The sequence below is a fragment of the Neophocaena asiaeorientalis genome, unplaced genomic scaffold (assembly GCF_003031525.2).
Source record: "Neophocaena asiaeorientalis asiaeorientalis breed wild unplaced genomic scaffold, Neophocaena_asiaeorientalis_V1.1 scaffold256, whole genome shotgun sequence".
Lineage (NCBI taxonomy): Eukaryota > Metazoa > Chordata > Mammalia > Artiodactyla > Phocoenidae > Neophocaena > Neophocaena asiaeorientalis.
In genome coordinates this window covers 2,332,177-2,351,945 of record NW_020185324.1, presented here as the reverse complement: position 1 = coordinate 2,351,945, position 19,769 = coordinate 2,332,177, and the positions used below count along the sequence as shown (strand labels likewise).

Here is a 19,769-nt window from a genome sequence, read left to right as displayed (position 1 = left end):
GCATCCTTGAATTTCTGGGACATATCCTATCTAGTCATGGTGTATAATTTTTTAATATGTTACTGGATTCCACTTGTTAGCATTTTGTTAAGAATTTTTGCAATTGTGTTCATTATGGATATTGGTCTTTAGTTTTTATATTTTGTGATTTTTTTTTTTCCTGGTTTTGGTATCAAGGTAATGCTGGCCTCATAGGATGAGTTAGTAAGTATTCCCTTCTCTTCTATTTTGGAGGAGTTTGGGAATTATATATGTTAATTATTCTTAAAATATTTTTAGAATTCACCAGTGGAGCCAACTGAACTTTGGCTCTTTTTTGTGAGAAGTTTTTTGGTCACTGATTCAATCTCTTTACTTGTTATAAGTCTGTTCAGATTTTTTGTTTCTTCTTGAGTCAGTTTTGACATTTTGTGTGTCTAGGTTATCCAACTTGTTGGCATATGATTATTAATAGTATTTTCTCATAATACTTTTTATTTTTGAAAGTGAGTAGTAATGACCCCACTGGGTCTTCTCTAAAAATTTGTTGAAGAGTTACAAACCAAAAATTTTTGATACTGACCTTTATATTTATCCATATGGTTACTTTACCAGTGTTTTAGTTTCTTTGTTTGAATCTGAGTTACTGACTAGTGTCTTTTCATATCAGCCCAAAGCACTCTCATTAGCATTTCTTGTAGGACAGGTCTACTAGTGATGAACTTTCAGTTCCTTTTTATCTGGGAATATTTTAATTTCTCCTTTATTTTTGAATCATAGTTTTGCCAGATATAGACTTGTTGACTGATAATGTTTTTCTCTTTGAATATGTCATACTCCCACCTTCTGGCCTCCACAGTTTCTGATAAGAAATCAGCCATTAATCTTACTGAGTATTCCTTGTACATCAGTCACTTCTCTCTTGATGTTTTTGAGATTCTCTCTTTGTCTTTGGACTTTGGCAGTTTGATTACAATGTGGGTTAGTGTGAATGTCTTTGTATTAGCCTACCTGGAATCTGTTGAGCTTCTTGCATGTATAGATTTATGTTTCATCAAATTTGGGAAGTTTGCCCAATTATTATTATTATTATTTTTTTTTTTTTGTGGTACACGAGGCTCTCACTGCTGTGGCCCCTCCCGTTGCGGAGCACAGGCTCTGGACATGCAGGCTCAGCAGCCATGGCTCATGGGCCTAGCTGCTCCGTGGCATGTGGGATCCTCCCAGACCGGGGCACGAACCTGTGCCCCCTGCATCGGCAGGCGGACTCTCAACCACTGCGCCACCAGGGAAACCCTGCCCAATTATTTTTCAAATACACCTTTTATTCCCTTTCTCTCTCACTTCTCCTTCAGGGATTCCCATAATGCTTATCTAGGCATGACTCATGGTGTCCCACAGGTCTCCTAGGCATTGTCCATTTATATTTCACTCTTTTTTTCTTTTTGCTACTCAGACTGGGTAATTTTAATTATCCTATCTTCAAATTCACTGATTCTTCCTTCTGACTACTCAGTCTGCTATGTAATACGTTTAATAAAATTTTCATTTCAGCTATTATACTTTCAACTTCAGAATTTCTATTTGGTTCTGTTTTTCTAATTTCTATCTATTTATTGATATTCTCTATTTGGTGAGGCATTGCTTTCATCGTTTCCTTTAGCATTTTACGAATAGTTAAAATAGTCAATTGAAAATTTTTGTTTAGTAAGTTCAATGTCTGGGCCTCTTTAGGGATATTTTCCATTAATTATCTTGTGAATGGACTATATTTTTTTTAATTTTTTTGCATTCATGCCTTGTGGTTTTTTGGTGAAAGCTGGACATTTTGAATATCATAATGAGGCAACTCTGGAAATCAGATGCTTCTCCCCAGGGTTTATTGTTATTGCTTGTTGTAGATGGTGTTGCTTGTTAGACTAATGAGTTTTCTGAATTAATGTTGTCAAGTTTTCATTCTTTGTGATTTGTGGCTACTGATGCTTCTGCTCCATTAGCTTAGTGGTCAGCTAGTGATGCAACCAAGGTTTCTTCAAATACATGGAACACACAGACACACATGTGCACAAACACACACACACATATCACCCAGTCTTTGCAGACAGGCTCTGTATGTGTGTTGGGGTATGCCTTCAACACCCAGACAAGCAGCTCAGAAGTCTGATTTAGCCTTCACATCCTACTTGCACAGAGCCTAAAGTTCAGCCAAAGATAAGGGTTTAGTTCTTTCTCAAGTCTTTTTTTGAATGTGTATCTAGACTTGGGTATATACGTGGCCTACTAGGTTCCTCGGTTCCTAGGAATATGTAGAAGCTTTTTAAACTTTATTCTCCAAAGCCTCTCATTCTCCAGCCTTTCTTCTCAAGATTTTTAGTTAGTCTGTTATCTTCTCCACTGTTATTCCTTGCCCCAGGTTACAGTGACTAATACATTTGTCTTAAAATGTTTTTAATAAAGCCTCACCAGCTTCCTGTAGCCAATTATTTTTTATGGCAGGTCTGCAGAGGACAAATTATCTTTGTTTTCCTTCATGTGAGAATGTCTTGATTTTTTCCTTCACTCTTGAAGGATATTTTCACTGGGTACAGGATTCTGGGTTAATATTATTTTTCTTTTAGCATTTGAAAAATATTGTGCTACTTCCTTCTGGCATTCATGGTATCTTGGGAGAAGTCCACTGTCATATTAATTGTTTTTCTTCTATAGATAAGGTATTGTTTTCCTCTGGCTGCTTTAAATTTTTTTTCTATATTTAGTTTTCAGAAGGTTAATTATGTGTCTTGGTATGGATTTCTTTCGATTCTGTTAGAGGTTCACTTCTTGAATCTAGGTTTATGTCTCTTGCCAAATTCCCAAAGTTTTCAGCCATTTTTTCTTCAAATACTTATGCTTACCATCTTTCTCTTCTCCTTCCAGAACTGATGATATGAATTTTAGATCTTTTGCTATAGTCCAACCGGTCTTAAGGCTCTGTTCATTTTTTTTTTTTCCAGCTTATTTTTTCTCTTTTTCATGCTGGGTAATTTCTACTGTTCTACCTTCCAGTTCACTGATTCTTTCCTTTGTCCCTTCCAGTCTGCTATTGAACCTATCCATTGAGTATTTTTTTTATTTCTGCTATTATAACTGTCAGTTCTAAAATTTTCATTTGTTTCTCCTTAATATCACCTATTTTTTTTTTTGCTGAGGTTTTCTATTTTTTCATTTACTTCAAGGATGTTTCTAATTGCTCACTGAAGAATTTTTATCATAGCTGCTTTAAACTATTTTTCAGATAATTCTAAAATTTCTGCCATCTTGGTGTTGACATCTACTGATTATCTTCTATCAATCAGATTAAGATAATTCAAGTTGAAATTAAAAGCAAGGAAAAAAGATATTATCATGCTAATATTAATCAAAGAAAAGTAAGAGTGGCTATTTTAACATGAAAGCAAAGAAAATTACCAGAGACAGAGGAGTTTATATAATGATAGAAGAGTTACTCAACAATTCTCAATGTGTATGACCAAACAACATTACTGAAAAATATGTGAAGCACAACTTAGTGAATTTAAAGGAGAAATAGACAAATCCACATTTATTGTTGGGGGCACCAACACCCCTCTCTTAAACACCCCTAGACAGAAAATCAGCAGTGATGTAGAACTCAACAACACCATCAACCAAAAGGATATAATTGACATTTAAATAACACTCCATATAATAACAGCAAAATATACCTTTTCAAGTGCCCACAGAACACATACCAAGATACACCATATGTAGGGCCATAAAACAAAAAACTTTAAAGAACTGAAATCATACAAAATGTGTTCTCTGCCTATAACGGAATCTACTTGAAATCAATAATAGATAAGAGGAAAATCTCCAAATATTCAAAAACAAAACCACATACTTCTAAAGAATTCAAGAGTCATGAGGAAATCTCAAGAGAAATTTTTAAAAAATACATTCGACTGAGTGCAAATAAAAATACAGCATATTAAAATTTGGGGGACAAAGCTAAAGTAATATAGAGAGGGAAATTTATTGCACTAAGTATATACATTAGAAAAAAGGAAAAGTCTGAAGTCAATAATCTAAGCTCCCACCTCAAGAACCTAGGAAAAGAACAGAAAAAAAATTCAAAGCAAGCAAAAGAAACCAAATGGCAAAGATGAGAGGAGAAGTCAATAAAATTGAAGAGAGAAAAACAACAGAAAAAAATCAATAGGACAAAGGGTTGGTTCAACAAAATTGGCATCCTAGCAAGACTAACAATAGAAAAAAGATAAAACATAAATTACTAATATCTGGAAGGAAACAGGATATCACTACAGACTCTGCATACATCAAAAGGATAATAGGTAACACTGAACAAACTCCAACATACACATACAACAAACAATCTGAACTCTACACATAAATTTGACAAGGTAGGTGAAATGGACTGCTTCCTCAAAAAACACAAACTACCACATCTTACTCAATATGAAACATTACATTTGAATAATCCTACAACTATAAAGGAAATTAAACTTATAATTTAAAACCTCCCCAATTATATAAAGAATTCTCTACAAATCAAAAGGAACTCAAAAAATCCAGTAGAAAAACGGACTAAAGACATGAATAGGCATGAAGCGACTTAGAGAAGAGGAAACTCATAGGGCCAATAAACTCATGAAAACATGTTCAACCTCATTAGTGATCAAGAAAATGCCAATGAAGGCCACAATGAGATATTATTTTATACTCATTTGATAGGAAAATATTAAGTCTTTTAAGGAGTATATAGGCAACAAAGTTTGCTATCACTTGTCAAGGCTATCTTTGAACAATGCTTATAATAACCCCACCTTCATGATAAGTCACCAGCCTTCAAGGAACTATCATTCTGTTCCTTGCCCTTGCTTGGGTTGATACTGGCCCTAAACAGTGTAGGTGTAGAATTTCTTGCTTCCTGACGCTCTCTTGTTTAGTCCTGATAACCCTACTTCCTTCTACTGCAGAACTCAAAAATGACAACTTTTACTCTTCGTCTACTATTTGGGTAAATTATAATTTTTTCCCTCTCAATACAAACCATTTTCAGCTCATTTGCTGCTTAGGTGAACTGAGATTTTTTTTATGTCTAATTGTATCTTTAACAACTGTTGAAATTTCACCACCGATTTATTTTTAATAATGAACTTGGACCCCCAGAAATGACAGTGACAGAACAGAGCACACCCCAAAATTGTCCGTTAATGTAATAATTAACTTGTTGTCTTTCTGACATTATTCAATGACATTCTGTTGTCTTCTCTTAATAGTATAATAAGAATCCTCAGTAAATATTTATGTATGGTTATTTTTATGAAGATCATACATTAAGAATATTATGTATGCTATGAACTACATACACTTGTGGTAAATGAGTTTATATTTTCATCACTTGTTACTGACTGAAAACATTAAATAAACCCATCATTTAAAAAAACATACTCTTGTTTGAGAGACTGTAAACTCAGTGAGGGCAGGACTGCGCCTGTTTTATTCATTGCTCTATCTCCAGTGCCTGATGCAGTATCTGATACATAGTGAAATCTTTTGATTGATCAAAAAATTAACCCCCTGTGGCTACCCTATTTTAGTTTGCTGGAGTTCAGGAATTGCAATTCTTTTCCAAAAAGAATAATAACTAAAAATAGCTAGTGGTTATTTAATAACGTGTGCACAGACTTGTGCTGAGGATTTGTACGCATAAGCTTCATGGCACCCAAACTGGTAAAGTACGTTTAATATTATCATTTGACAGGTGAGGAAACTGAAGCTTAGAGCAGTTTGGGGGACTTGCCCAAATTCACAAAGTTCGCAAGTAATAGTTCTGGGACTAAGCCAAGCCATCTTTCCTAGGCTCGTAACATTTTACCCTACTTCTTTCCTAGACCTCAGCTCAACAAGGGCTTTTAGCTTCCGAGGTCCCTATGAAAGTGGGGCTTTTCCTCTATGGACCATTAGTTTGACCTCATGATTAGGACACTGACCTCTTCTTGGGTTCTGCTGTTGGCAGATCTCTGATTCCTCCTTCTTGTCATTTTAGGACACTGAGCTCCTAGTTGAACTTCCAAGAATTCAAACAAACAAAATGAACAAAACAAACAAACAAAAAAACATATTCATGAGTGTGTCTGGTCCCTTATGTCACCTTTCTTCTATCTCTTCTCCTCTCCTTAAGTTTAAGAGCTTTCAAGGGGAAGAGTAGTATTTTTCTGTTGCTTTTATATCAAGTGACAACATACTTTATGGCTTAAAAAAACACGAATATATTCCCCTACAATTCTATGAGTTGGAAGTCTTAAGTGGGCTCATGTGATTAGACTGGACTTAACCAGATAATTTAAGATATCTGATTCATATCTGCAAAATCCCTTTTGCTATTTAAAGTAAGATATTCACAGGTTCTAAGGATTAGGATAGGGACATCTTTGCGGAGCTATTATTCTACCCACCACAGAGAATTAACCCCACCCTCATCATTCCTTAGAGGATTTCTTCATTGAAAGTTCCCTTTAAACTGAATAAAATGTAATATTTCACAATTAACTCTATTGTTAGGGGCAATCAACCCATAAATTCACCTAATGTTAAAAAAAAAAGTTCCCTTTCGTCATTATAAGACTGTTCCACCTATTTGGTTCAGTTTATCTCTTCATCTCACTAACCCCTCCCTGTGTAGGGGGCATAACATGAGATGCTGTAGGAAAACCAAAACTCAAGAAGCATATAGTGTAGCTCAGGACCTCAAGGTATTTACAACCTTGTTGGATATACATGATGTCGAAGAATTAACTAGATCAAGAGGAGTCTTTTTTTTTTTTTTTTTTTTTTAAAATATGGAACGCTTCACGAATTTGCGTGTCATCCTTGCGCAGGGGCCATGCTAATCTTCTCTGTATCGTTCCAATTTTAGTATATGTGCTGCCGAAGCGAGCACAAGAGGAGTCTTATATATAGTAGTGTGTGTATGTTAATCCCAACCTCCACACACACTACTATATATAAAATAGATAACCAACAAGGACCTACTTTATAGCACAGGGAACTCTACTCATCATTCTGTAATAACCTATATGGGAAAAGAATCTGAAAAAGAATAATATATGTACATGTATAACTGAATCACTTTGCTGTACACCTGAAACTAACACAACATTTTAAATCAACCATACTCCAATAAAACTTTTTAAAAAAAGAGTCTTGAGCTGTGTTTAGAATTAAATATGCAATGTAGGAGTTTTATTCATTTGATAACTTAGGGAGACATGATTTTCATGTATGTGTGTGTGTGTGTCTATACAAAATATATATGTATTTAAAAATCGTGATAAAATACACATAATATAAAATTTACCATTTTAAACCATTTTTGAGTGTGTAATTCAGTGGCTTTAAGTACAATCCCATTAATGTGCAACCATTCCCACCATTCAGCCTCAGGACTCTTTTCATCTTGCACAACTAAAACTCTTTACTTGTTAAAATACAACTTCTATTTCTCCCTCCCGCAGCCCCTGACCCACCATTTTAATTTCTGTCCCTATGGATTTGACTCCTCTAAGGACCTCATACGAGTGGAATAATAAACGTTTGCCCTTTTGTGACTGGCTTTTTTCACTCATGGCTTGTGGAGTAAAGCAAAATGCTAGAAAGGTATAGACAATTCAGTGTTTTCAGTTTTCACCTTCAACTTGGTCGTGAGAAGTGTTTGCAGATAAGGAAACTGAATCCTCAAAAGGAATAAGGGACTTGCCCACTGTCACACAAATAATAAACTGAAGAGCTTGTATTTAAATCCAGTTCTGTCTGACTTCAAAATAAATGTTCTCCCCGCCTATGCATCTAGACATAACTAAAAAGTCCACCCAAAAATGGATTATGATTTCTTACATTTCTAATTGGACATCAAGTCATTGTTTATTCAAGAGCCCTGCATACTACAAGAAGGAATATGACTTTATTTTGTTTCTGTGTGAGGTAAGACTAGGTGATGGGTTTAAAAAAACTGAGCCATCTCTTTGAAAGTGAGGCACTTAATTTTATTTAGTGTGTGTTTAACAATGGCTTTCCAGACACAACTGACAAGTTTTGTTTCTGGTTATTCATTTGATACCTACCACTTTAAAACTGAAAAGTGATATGCTGACTTCAATTCATTAACAACGGTATCTACAATAAAAATATGGTATGCCTGACAGATATCCTTTTTCAGTAACTGCTATAAAAACAAGCCTACTAGACTCAAAATACTTATAGAAAAATTAATCATAGTGGATTAAGCGGAAGCATTTCATGATTTCCACAGACATTCTTTCCAAAGTACCTGGCCAGAGTTTAGTTTTCTTAGTAATGCAAGGAAAGATTAACTAAAACTCAATAAAGGTAAAGCAAAACTTGAGAAGAAAGAAAGATAATAGAAAAGAAGGAAAAGAGTGCGTGCTCAACCAACTCCCAAAGAGGGAGAGAGATATGAAGTAGTTGTTGAGGAATTCCAGAGACTTGAGAAGTCCCACTTCTTTGAAACGATGTGGTAGAAAGCTGAGAACAGGCAATTATCCACCCAAGAGGGTAAGTATTCTCTGAAGGCCACACAGCTAGAGATGGCAAAGCTTCTTCACAATGGACAGAATGTCTGATAAAAATAGTATTAAGTTTGGGGAGAGAGAGGAAAGAAGATACCTTAGTGCTTTAACTCTCTCCCTAACTGTTCTCACCATCTTTCTGTTCTCCCCAAAGAGTTGCATTTTACTTTTTATAGGACTTGAGCAATGATTCGCATCCCTCTCCAAAGGGAGGAAAAAAGCCAAAAATAGATTCCAAATTGGCTACTAATTCATCAATTGACCAGGTAATCACATTTCTGTAAGTCTCAGTTCCTACAGTTGTAAACGAGAGGGTTGGACTAGATCAGCTGTTGGGCCCATTTCAATTATATATATTATAATTATATATATGATTTTAGTAATCCTCTGTAAATAATTTTAGTAATTATACGTATATAATTATATATATATAATTTTAATAATTCTCTATAAATAATTTTGGACAGGCCTAAAAAACACTTCTCATAACAAAGTTGAAGGTGAAAAGTTCATGGTTTTACATCATGCATGTTCAAAATCATCTTCTTTAGCTGACTGGTAGAATGATATACAAGTTCCAGTTTGACTGAGATTTCAGTGATCCAGCAAAATATACTAGCAGGTAGCACCTGTTATATTATTCCTTCTGTCCACTACAAAATAGACTTGGAAAAGTAATCATTATTTTTACAAACAATATCAAAATTAACCACATTCTAAGGTAATACACTGTCCCGGATTGGATACTGGAAGAGAACAAGGACAATAACAGAAAAACTGATGAAATCTGAATAAAGTATGTAATTTAGTTAATAGCCAATACCCATGTCAATTTCTTAGTTTTGACAAATATTATACAATATGTTAACAGAGGATGCTGGGAGAAGTGTATATGGAAACTGTACTATTTTACAACTTTTTAGTAATTCTAAATTGTTCAAAAATTGTACAAAGTTAAATAACTTAAATACACCATCAGCATTACTTTCCTTAGGTTTATCTACTCACATGACATTTATTTTAGCACATCTTGTCTAGCACTTAATTGTCTTTCTTTAACTTCACTAGATTGTTTAATTGAATTCTCTTCCACCTTACTCTGTGATTGATGTCTCTGTGTATCTTAAAGCCCCTTGCCCTGGGCCTTGAATAAAATAGTAAGTGTTCAATGACGTTTCTTAACCAGCTAAGGAAGAGAAGAGTTGTATGTCTCTCACCAGTATAAGATAGTGATATTCTGTGTATAAGTGAATGAAGTTATTATTTATAATAGAGACGGATGCCCAGTTGACTTGATTTTCCTGGAATTTTAGTATTCTAAATGCTTCATAATGAAAAATGATCAGGGAATGTGACCATAAGTGATGAGAAGGACAAGGTCCTAACACCACATTTTGTATCTGTCATATGCTATTTCTCCTTTATCCATGTCTCTTTTCTATATATTTTCCCTGAAGGTACTATGTAATAGCTCAATCTTGCAAATAATTTTCAGAACTCAAAACTTCATGCAGCCTGCAAGTGGGCAATGGCTCCAGTCACATTTCTTAGGCTGCTCACTTCCCTTTGCTTATTCCATACTCTATGCATCATTAATAATGGTGAAGATAACAGAGAACTAACAGGTCCTCAACTCCATAGTTTCAGGGAAAAACTCAAAGGGGAGCCACGAGTCTCTTTCATCTTACAATATATGTTTAATTTAATGAACTTCCTGGTTCCCTTTAGGTCTGTCTTGATTCTGTTCAAATGAGAAAGGACCATGCTTATGTTCATGGCCAGTTTAGAGGCCCTGCAGCTTATAGTTGGGAGTGGGGATGATGAAAATGTAGGTGGATACAGTAGGGTTTAGTGTCATAACTTTTGAACTCTTTGCCTGCACTCCTCAGTAAAAAATATATTTGCATGTGTCACACTATACATTCAATCTTCATGAGAAAAAAAAAAACCCTGAATATGTAGGGTACACCCTGATGTTTTCTATTTTAGTTGGCTCTATATTTCATTAAAACAAAAATATTAGTTGTAACTAACTGTCATGATAAGAAATTCAGTTTGTAAAATCCTGAGGAGTATGAATAAGGTTCTAGAATTTGGTCCAGAAAGAACAAATTTTTTTCAATCTTGAACTGACAATTTTCACTGACCTCGAGCTAGAGATTCTTTGAATCCCTTTACAACTCAGCTTTCTCACCTCTAAAACCAGAAAGGTAAGCATATATTATAGGGTGGCTTTGAGAATCTCAGCAATAATGCATACAAAAGCACCAGGCATGTAACAGGCACTTAATAAATGTTTTCTCTCACTCCCCCCAACCCCACAACTAGTATATCATTTTAAATTAGGGGGATTCCCTTGGAGATTAATCATCTTAGGGGCAGAATGAACTTTTCTCCACGGCCATCTTAACAAGTTGAGTCAGACCCCAACGTATTATAGACCAGTCTAATGTTCAGCAACCCAAAGGGAACAGAGAGAAGAAGCAGCAGAAAGGCTTAAATCCTGGACTCCAGGGCCTTACCGCGAGTGTTTGTGGTTAACAGCGTGGGTGGAACACAGGTGGGCAAATTCTGGGCATGGAGTCAAGCTACATTTCTAAGCCTAGAGAGTAAGGAATGTAGAAATGGTCTCCCTCTCCTGCCCAGCTTCCCTGTCTGCATTACCACCTCTATGTGTTTATCCAGACATCCTGGACAACATGAAGAGCATCTGATATAAGGTGTTAGGCTCATTCAGCTGCACCTGTGCAGAAGCATCAGTTAATGTCTCACTGAAGTGTTCCACATGTTTCTCTTACCTCCAGCTGACTTAGTGATGGCATTCTCACACGCTCTCTTAATCCTGGTCCCCATAAATCCTTTCCAAGTCCCTCCCTCCATTGTCCCTCCCATCCATCAAGAGCTCAGTGAAATCCCTTGGCATGTACAGTACATCTTTTCCTTGAGCCCATTCACAAAGAAGCCCTGTCATGGCTGTTGTTTTCAACCTCCATTCTCTCTCCCCGCTTTTGTGGTTGAGTAGGTGTGTGTGTTTGTGCGTAGTGTGTATGGTAGGGTAGAGGTAATTCGTGAGAGCACAGGAGGGGTAGGCAGTTCTACATATGGTGATTTCATTGTCATCAGAAACTGTTCAAATTCCTACCCTTTGGCTGCAAATATTTCTTGTCTTCAGTTACTAATGTCCTCTTAGTTTCAAATGAAAATATCTCACAGTTTTACTACAAAAATTTTGCATATTTCTCTGAAAAGATGTTGAGACTGATGGGTTTCAGGATGGCCACCCTCAAATATGCCACTTATGGCATACTGATCATTTTGAATTAAAGTCACTTAAGAAGCAGCTGGTACAAGAAGGGCTCTCTGAACCTCCTCTGTCCCCCTGAAAGCAGGAAAGAAACCTCCCGTGTGAAAGGTTCTCTCACTGTACCAGGAAGTAGAGAAACATCCTTATCACCAGAAGCAGGGAATTTAGAGCTGCGAAGACAGTGTAAACAAACCTTGTTACTTCTTTACTAATTTACTATCCCAAACCCAAACTTCTTCATCTTGTCTGTTCTTCTCAAACTCTTTGTCTAAAAGCTATAAAAGTTGCCCTCCTTGGTCCCTTCATTTATGAAATTATTTTTTCTCCTGTTATTTTATCTTGTCAATTTAATTTAATTATCAGGTCAGCCAAAAGAACCTAGACAAGTAGAAGTAAATTTTCCCCTCCTCAACAAGACTGAAGAAATTACAAATAAGTTAATAATCATTCATGACCTCATTGTATACTTTAAAATAAAGCCAAATTTTTATGCACATGATCCCAAAAGGTATATTTAAAAATATATATATGTATGTGTGTGTGTGTTAGTGTGTGTAAAATATATATATGTATGTGTGTGTGTGTTAGTGTGTGTATATATATATATATATATATATATATATACACACACACACACACACACACACACACACACATGAATGGGTCATACATTGAAGTATTTTTCTATAATCATTTTTCTTTCTCCTTATAATGTATCATAAATATCCTTTCATAAAAATAAAACAGATCTGGATTTTTAATGACAGCACAGATTTCCATTGGGTCAATACATCATGAATTACTTACTCACCTATTGGGAGACATTTAAATTGTTTTTAATCTTGGCTATAACAAAAATATTCTGTGAGGAATATCACCATATGTGCATTTTTACCTACTTGCCCAATTATTTTCTAAGGATGAATTCCTAAAGGTAGACATTTGGCTCAAAAAGAATTCACAAATTAAATGTTGATGCCCAATAGCATATTTCCCTTTATTCAAAAATTTAGAAAGTATCTTGTATGATGTTGCATTTCTTGGTGCGCTAGTGTTGAAAACCTTTTCATATGCATATTGACCTGTGTATTTACACTTTTGAGACTTGCCTGTTCAAGGTAGACAAAACAGAAAAACACAGAGAAGAGTATAAAATACTCATATGTCCCATACTAACAAATGCTAATATTTGCTTCAGCAAAGCACCGTAGAGTTTGAGACCCTTTATACATCTCTGCGATCTAATCCCCCTCTCTCCCTGCCTTGAAGAAACCCCTACTCTGAAGTTAGTATGTGAATTGCCAGTTCTTATTTCAATGGATTAAAATCAATAAATTGTACTGTTGGTGTGTCTTAAAATTTTACACAACTGACCTTATATCCATTGGCTAATATTCTAAAACTTTTTTTATTCAGTATAATGATTTGAGTGCTGTCTGTTGAGATGTAAATATCAATTCACATACATATTAATGGTTGCATATTATTTTTCATCTGAGCACCATTATACCTAGTCTTCTATTGGTGGGTGTTTAGATTCATTCCAATTGTTTGCTATTACAAATACTGACCATTCTGATACATGTCTCCTTGTGCATGTGTGCAAGGGTTACTGTGTGGTGTATTCCAGTAAGTAGAATCTCTGGGTCATTAGTGAATGCATATTTTGAACTTTACTAGATATTACCAATTCATCTTCATTAGTGATTCTGCCAATTTTCACTCCAACCTCACAGCAGGCATGTTTTAGAATTCCTGTTTTACTTTATCAACATTTGGCATTTTAAGTATTTTTATTTTGCCATTTTTATTTAGGTAAAATAATATCTTGATGTTGTAAGTTGAGTTTTCCTAATTACTAGTGATATTGAATATATTTTTTAATGTATTTGTTGGCCATGTGGGCTACCTCATCTAAGGATTTCCTGTGCATATCCTTTTCCCATTTTTCTACTGCATTGTCTTTCATTTTCTTACTGATTTATGGGACTTTATTAGATAACCTGGATACTACATTTTGACTCATTTTTATCACCTAATCTTCGTTTTCTATGAGCTGATACATTAAGGCGTCTTTTAATGGAAGATTTTCATGTTAATGAAGTCAAAGTCATTAAACTTTTTATTTTGGATTTTGGTTTTCATATTTTGATTAAAAATCCGTCTCTGCCACTAAGCAACAAAATATATTCTTCTGTATTTTCTCTTAAATGTTTTAATGTTATGTTTTTCACCTTTAGGAACTGATTTTTTTGTTAAAGTTTCAGCTAAGAATCACATATATTGATGTTTTTCACATTTTCCTAGCACCACTTATTGAAAAGTCAATCTTTCTCTTACTGATTTGTATAACTACTCATTGTACTACTACAATATACCAACTTTCCATATTTATGTGGGTACATTTCTTGGTTCATTATCTGTTCATTTGTCTATTTTTTTCTGACTGCATCAATCTAATTACTACAGTTTTATAAATGCTCTTGATATCTTGTTTACATAAGTGAGCAATTCCCACTTTTGTTCTTCCTCACTGAAGTTGCCATGATTATTCTTGGAGCTCTACTTTTTCATGTAAATTCTAGAATTATTTTGTTAAGTTCATGAAAAATCCTGCTGTGATTTATTTTGGAACTACATAAATTAAACTGTATAGATTAAATTGGGGAGCACTAACCTCTTTATGACGTATAACTTTCTCATATATGAACATTTACTCAGTTCTTTTTCTATGTTCTTCAATAAAAGTTTAATTTTCTCAATAAGTACATTAATCAAAATATGAAATAATACACTTGTAATATAATATTAATAAAATTAATAATTATAATAACATATGATATAATAATATACATGAATAACATATCACATATATGCATTTTATTCAAAACATATAGCTATTTTCACCACCTCCATATTTGTTTTTTAAGGCTGCCACAACAAAGCACCATAAACTGGGGGGCTTAAAACAATAAACATGTATTGTTTTATAGTTCTGGAGGCTAGAAGTCCAAAATAAAAGTGTCATCACAGCAATGCTCCCTAGAAAACCTGTAAAGGGATCCTTTTTGCCTCTTCCTAGCTTCTGGTGGATTGACTACAATCTTTGGCACTCACTGGCTTGTAGATGCATCGCTCTAATCCTTCATCTTTACGTGACCTTCTCCCTGTATGTTTCTGTATTCACATGGCTGTCTTCTTATAATGGTACAAGTCACATTGGATTAGGGTCCATTCTATTCCATTATGACCTCACATTAACTAATGTCTGCAATGACCCAATTTCCAAACAAAGCTCCATTCTATGGTACCAGGGATTAGGACCTCAATGTATCTTCTTTAAGGGGACACAATTTAATCCATAATACTCCACTTCCACAATCTCAGTCTAAACCACTATTATCTCTCATTTGGAATACTGAAATTGTTTCCAAACTGCTCTTCCTGCCTCCACGCTGACCTCATGCTTCAAAACACACTTGCATACATGCAAGTCTATTTCCACATAGCATGCCAGATCATTTTAATGCTTAACTTCAATCATCTCTCCCCTATTTAAAATCCTACAATAGCTTCCCATTACCAGTAGAATGAAATCCAAATTTCTTACAGTGCCTATCAGGTCCTACAATATCTGGTTGGTAGGAAACAACCCAATCTCCTCTCACTCACCTCTCTCCAGGCCCTCTGGTCTTCTGTCTGCCTTTCAAGCACTTCAAGTTCATTGCTGTCCTAAAGTTTTGCCTGTGCTACTCTTCCTCTTTTTCCTATTATAAAGACATCATGTAGTTGTCTTTTCTCCCTCTAGCATATCAGATTTTCTCTCCCTACTAGATTATTCCCAAATAACTTACAAACATGCTGTAACACAAAAGATAAAAAGAGACAAACAAACAGAAAAAACCCCACCAAATCTCTTTCTTGGTCCTAGTACTATTTCTTGATCTTATATAAGATAATACCTTATATTTTCCTTCCCTTTATAGCGACACTGTTTAAAGTTGTTGAGATTCAATACCTATAATTCCTCTCTTCCCACTTTTTCCCCATTCTATTTTTAACTTTTCATTTAGAAAAGTATAGAAGATGGTATAAAAAAAACACCCCATACCCATCATCAACTTCAACAATTGTCAACTGTGTCCAACACTGCTGTACTCTGGATAATTCTGAAGCAAGTCCCCGACATAATTCAAATTCATCTGTAAATATTTAGGAATGTAATTTTAAAGATAAGGACTCTAGTTTTAAAAAATATTCAACTAAAACATTTAAACAAAATTAGAAAAGTCTCTTACTATCATCAAAAACTCAATCTGTGTTACTTTCCTAATAGTGTTTAAACAGAATTGCATCAACCCTGCTTCACTGATGGCTGGTGTTAGCACTGTTGCACATTCATTTTAGTCCTGACCATGGCCTTGTTCCTAGGTCTACCATGGTATGACTTTTCTGTTTGAGGGGTTTTACAAATATAATTACATCCATTCTGTCTGGATATGTTGAAAACAGGAAAAATGCAGTAAGGTCTGAAAGGATGAAAATACACATAAAAGTAGAGATAAGTAGAACAACTGAATATGTTCATATATTAGAGGATTTAAAAGCCACTTTGGACTAAAGATTATTTACATTTCTGATTTTTCACATTAAATGATGGGGCATAACTTTAAATTGCGGCCTTCCACACACAAAATGTTACAAAGTCTCCATCCTCATTCTCTTGATGAATCCCTCTCCTGTTCACTCATAGACTCAGGTCACTCACTCTTCCCTACTTATTTTTTTTCTTGTGCTGTATTATCTTACACTCTAGCTAGCAGAAATAACCAAATTTTTGAAAATCCTTCTCTTTTCCTGAGCATCCAACTATCTGCAACAAGGGTGAGTGAAAATACAGACACACAGACACACACACACACAAACACACACACACACACACACACACACACACACACACACGAACAAACAACACGGGCAAAAAAAAAGGGTTCATAAAAGATATCCTTTTGGAGAGTGAAAAGGCAAGCCTCCAAGGGAGATATTTAGTATACCTTTAACTAATAAAACACTCATACAAAATAAATAAAGAATTTTTAGAAATCAGTAAGAAAAATGTAGACAATGTAGACAAAATGTAGACAAAGAAGAGGGAAAGTACTGAACACGCCCTTCACCAAAGAGGATACACAAATGGCCAATAAACAGGAAATGGTGTTTAACTCCCTTAGCAGAAAAATTCAAATTAGGTGCACAAATGAATGGTTAAAACTAAAGAGAGTAATATATCCAAGTATTGATTAAGATTTTGAGAAACAGTAACTCTCACATGCTAGTCAAGGGGGGGTTAAATAAATTCCTTGGAAAACTAGTAGTATCTATAAAGCTGAACGTACGCATAAAATTCGACCCAACCATTCCATCCCCACATAGGTACCAACAGAAATAACTATGCACATGCTCTAAAACTCGTCTGAAATCTTCATTGCAGCATTATTCGTAACGGCAAAAAAAAAAAAAAAAACCAAAACCAAAAAAAACCTAGAAATAACCCAAAGGTCCATCAACAGTAAAATGAATATGTTTTGATAAAATCATGCAATGGGAAAACTTCAGTAATGAGAGTGAATTTGCTTACGCTAAAAAAAGTGGATAAGACTTGTAAATATAATACTGAGTGAAAGAAACCAGACACAAAAGTCACACAATATGATTCTGTTTATATAATGACCAAAAAAACAGGCAGAATCTATCAACGGTGATAGATACTAGCAGAATCGTTACCTTTGGGGACTGGCAGAGGTTACAAAGCGGGCTTCCAGGATACAGACAATGTTCTACTCCTTGTAGTGTGCTTAAAGGGATGTGTTCATGCTGTGAAATTTGGGCTGTACATTTAACATTTTCTACTTTCCTACCTGTATGTTATATATGAATAAAAACTTTAAATGAAAATGAAAAGTAATTCTAGGCCTTTTGCAGGCCAGCACCAAGAATAGCAGGGAATAGTTCTTAGCACAACAAAGATGACTATCTGCTAATGGAAGAAATATTCTCTCTTTGGTTGGGTTTAGACCAGCATCCACAAACTTAAAAGACTGCAGAGGGCACGGCCTTCAAAAGTGACAGAGCCAAGTGGAAGGCAGTGGGGATGAAATGGGTAGCCTTGTTTCCAGACAAAATGCAAAACCCAGTCACTTCACCTTTAACATTCTGTGCACGTAACTCCCAGACCAACAGGTGTTCAGGTTAGGATCACTAGGACTACTGTGTCTCAAGGAAAACCAAAGCCCCAAATATCTGTCTTTGCACATGTCTTTTCTTTAATAGGTCAACTAGTAAAGGGAACAGTAGGCTTGTCTGGGACACAACTGATGAGTACTGAAAAAGGAACTTTGGGACTTCCCTGGTGGCACAGTGGTTAAGGCTCCGTGCTCCCAATGCAGGGGGCCCGGGTTTGACCCCTGGTCGGGGAACTGGATCCCGCATGCATGCCTCAACTGATAGTTCGCATGCTGCAACTAAGGAGCCCACGAGCTGCAACTAAAGGAGCCTGCCGCACAACTAAGGAGCCCATGTACCACAACTAAAGAGCCGGCAGGCTGCACTAAGGAGCCGCCTGCTGCAAATAAGACCCAGCACAACCTGAATGAATGAATAAATATATATATATTAAAAAAAAAGAAAAAGGAACTTTACCTGGAGAAGCCACATTGACCACTGTCCGTAAGACTAGAGCCCATTTCTCCTGCTAGCAACCACTGACTTGGTGGCAATGAACATCAAGGCCCACACTGCTGAAAACCAGGCAGCTACTTGACAGTGCAGGGTTTGGAAGGCTCCAAGGGGTGGAAGCTTGTCTTGTGGGAACAAATATGTTTGCTCTTTGGAAGCCAATCTTGCCTCCTCTTTCCAGACTTAGAGAGCTTGAGGGCATATAGCCTTGGAATGATGAACTAGAAAGGATCTTTCCATCCAAGACCATAGATCTTGTAATAATAAAGCAGAAGGTACATTGCTGATTAGCCAGTACCTTCAATTTGTAGTGGGATGAGGAGATTTATGTTTGATCTTGCTTTGATGTATAGGGAAGAACACCAGCCATGGGGCTCAAGTCTTGGCCCCGCCTCTCACTAGCTGCTGTGTGACTTGGATAAACTTACTAAACTTTTCTCCATCAAGGTAAAATGAGCAAGAGTCACTCCCATCCTAAGGGAGGACGCATGAATCTTAACGTGCAAATTCGAGTTTGTGAGAAATATCGTGTTTTCCTTTTCATCAGCTTGAGTCTGTTGGTGTCTCAACAAGAACTCAACAGTCTACCCTCAGGGATTTAATTAAAGGACTATTTACAGACTGTACACACAGTTAAGAAAACAGACAAGGGAGAGTGATACAGGGTTTATCAACAGCAAGAAGCTATGACCTCTCCTAAACCTAAATGGGCAGAGGGCAGAAAAATGTTTGCAGGGTCAGGGAGCAAACCAGAGTCCTGAAAGAGGGGCTGATGACCAGGAGTGGTAGCCTCAGAAACACAGCCACTGCCAGAACAGTGGCCAAGAGGAGAAGAGCGAAGACAACAGGTATCTGATTTCTGCTCCACTCACCCTCCTGTATCTGCCCATGTCTCCTGGTGGCTGAATCTCAGTGGAGGTTGGAGGACCAGAGAAAGGGGGTGATAGATATCATAGTGGTGGGCCTTCCAGGGTGCGGAACAGGGAAGACAAGAGGGGAGTGGATCTAGGGGTGGGGCACACAGAGAAAAACCAACAAATCATGTATTTTTGCCCCCATACCCTGTGCCAACACATTGTCAGTTTTAGTCATTATTTCCTACCTGCCCTCGGGAGCTGGGCCAAGCTCCTGGGTCTTTCTCAGTA

At 36.1% G+C, this 19,769-nt stretch overlaps 1 non-coding gene across 1 annotated transcript; it reads right to left on the bottom strand.

The window, feature by feature from the left end:
• Window positions 1-6,833: 6,833 nt before the first annotated feature.
• LOC112392554 (U6 spliceosomal RNA) lies at window positions 6,834-6,940 on the bottom strand. Its single transcript, XR_003001708.1, has one exon. It is a non-coding gene; the product is annotated as a U6 spliceosomal RNA (small nuclear RNA).
• Window positions 6,941-19,769: the final 12,829 nt, after the last annotated feature.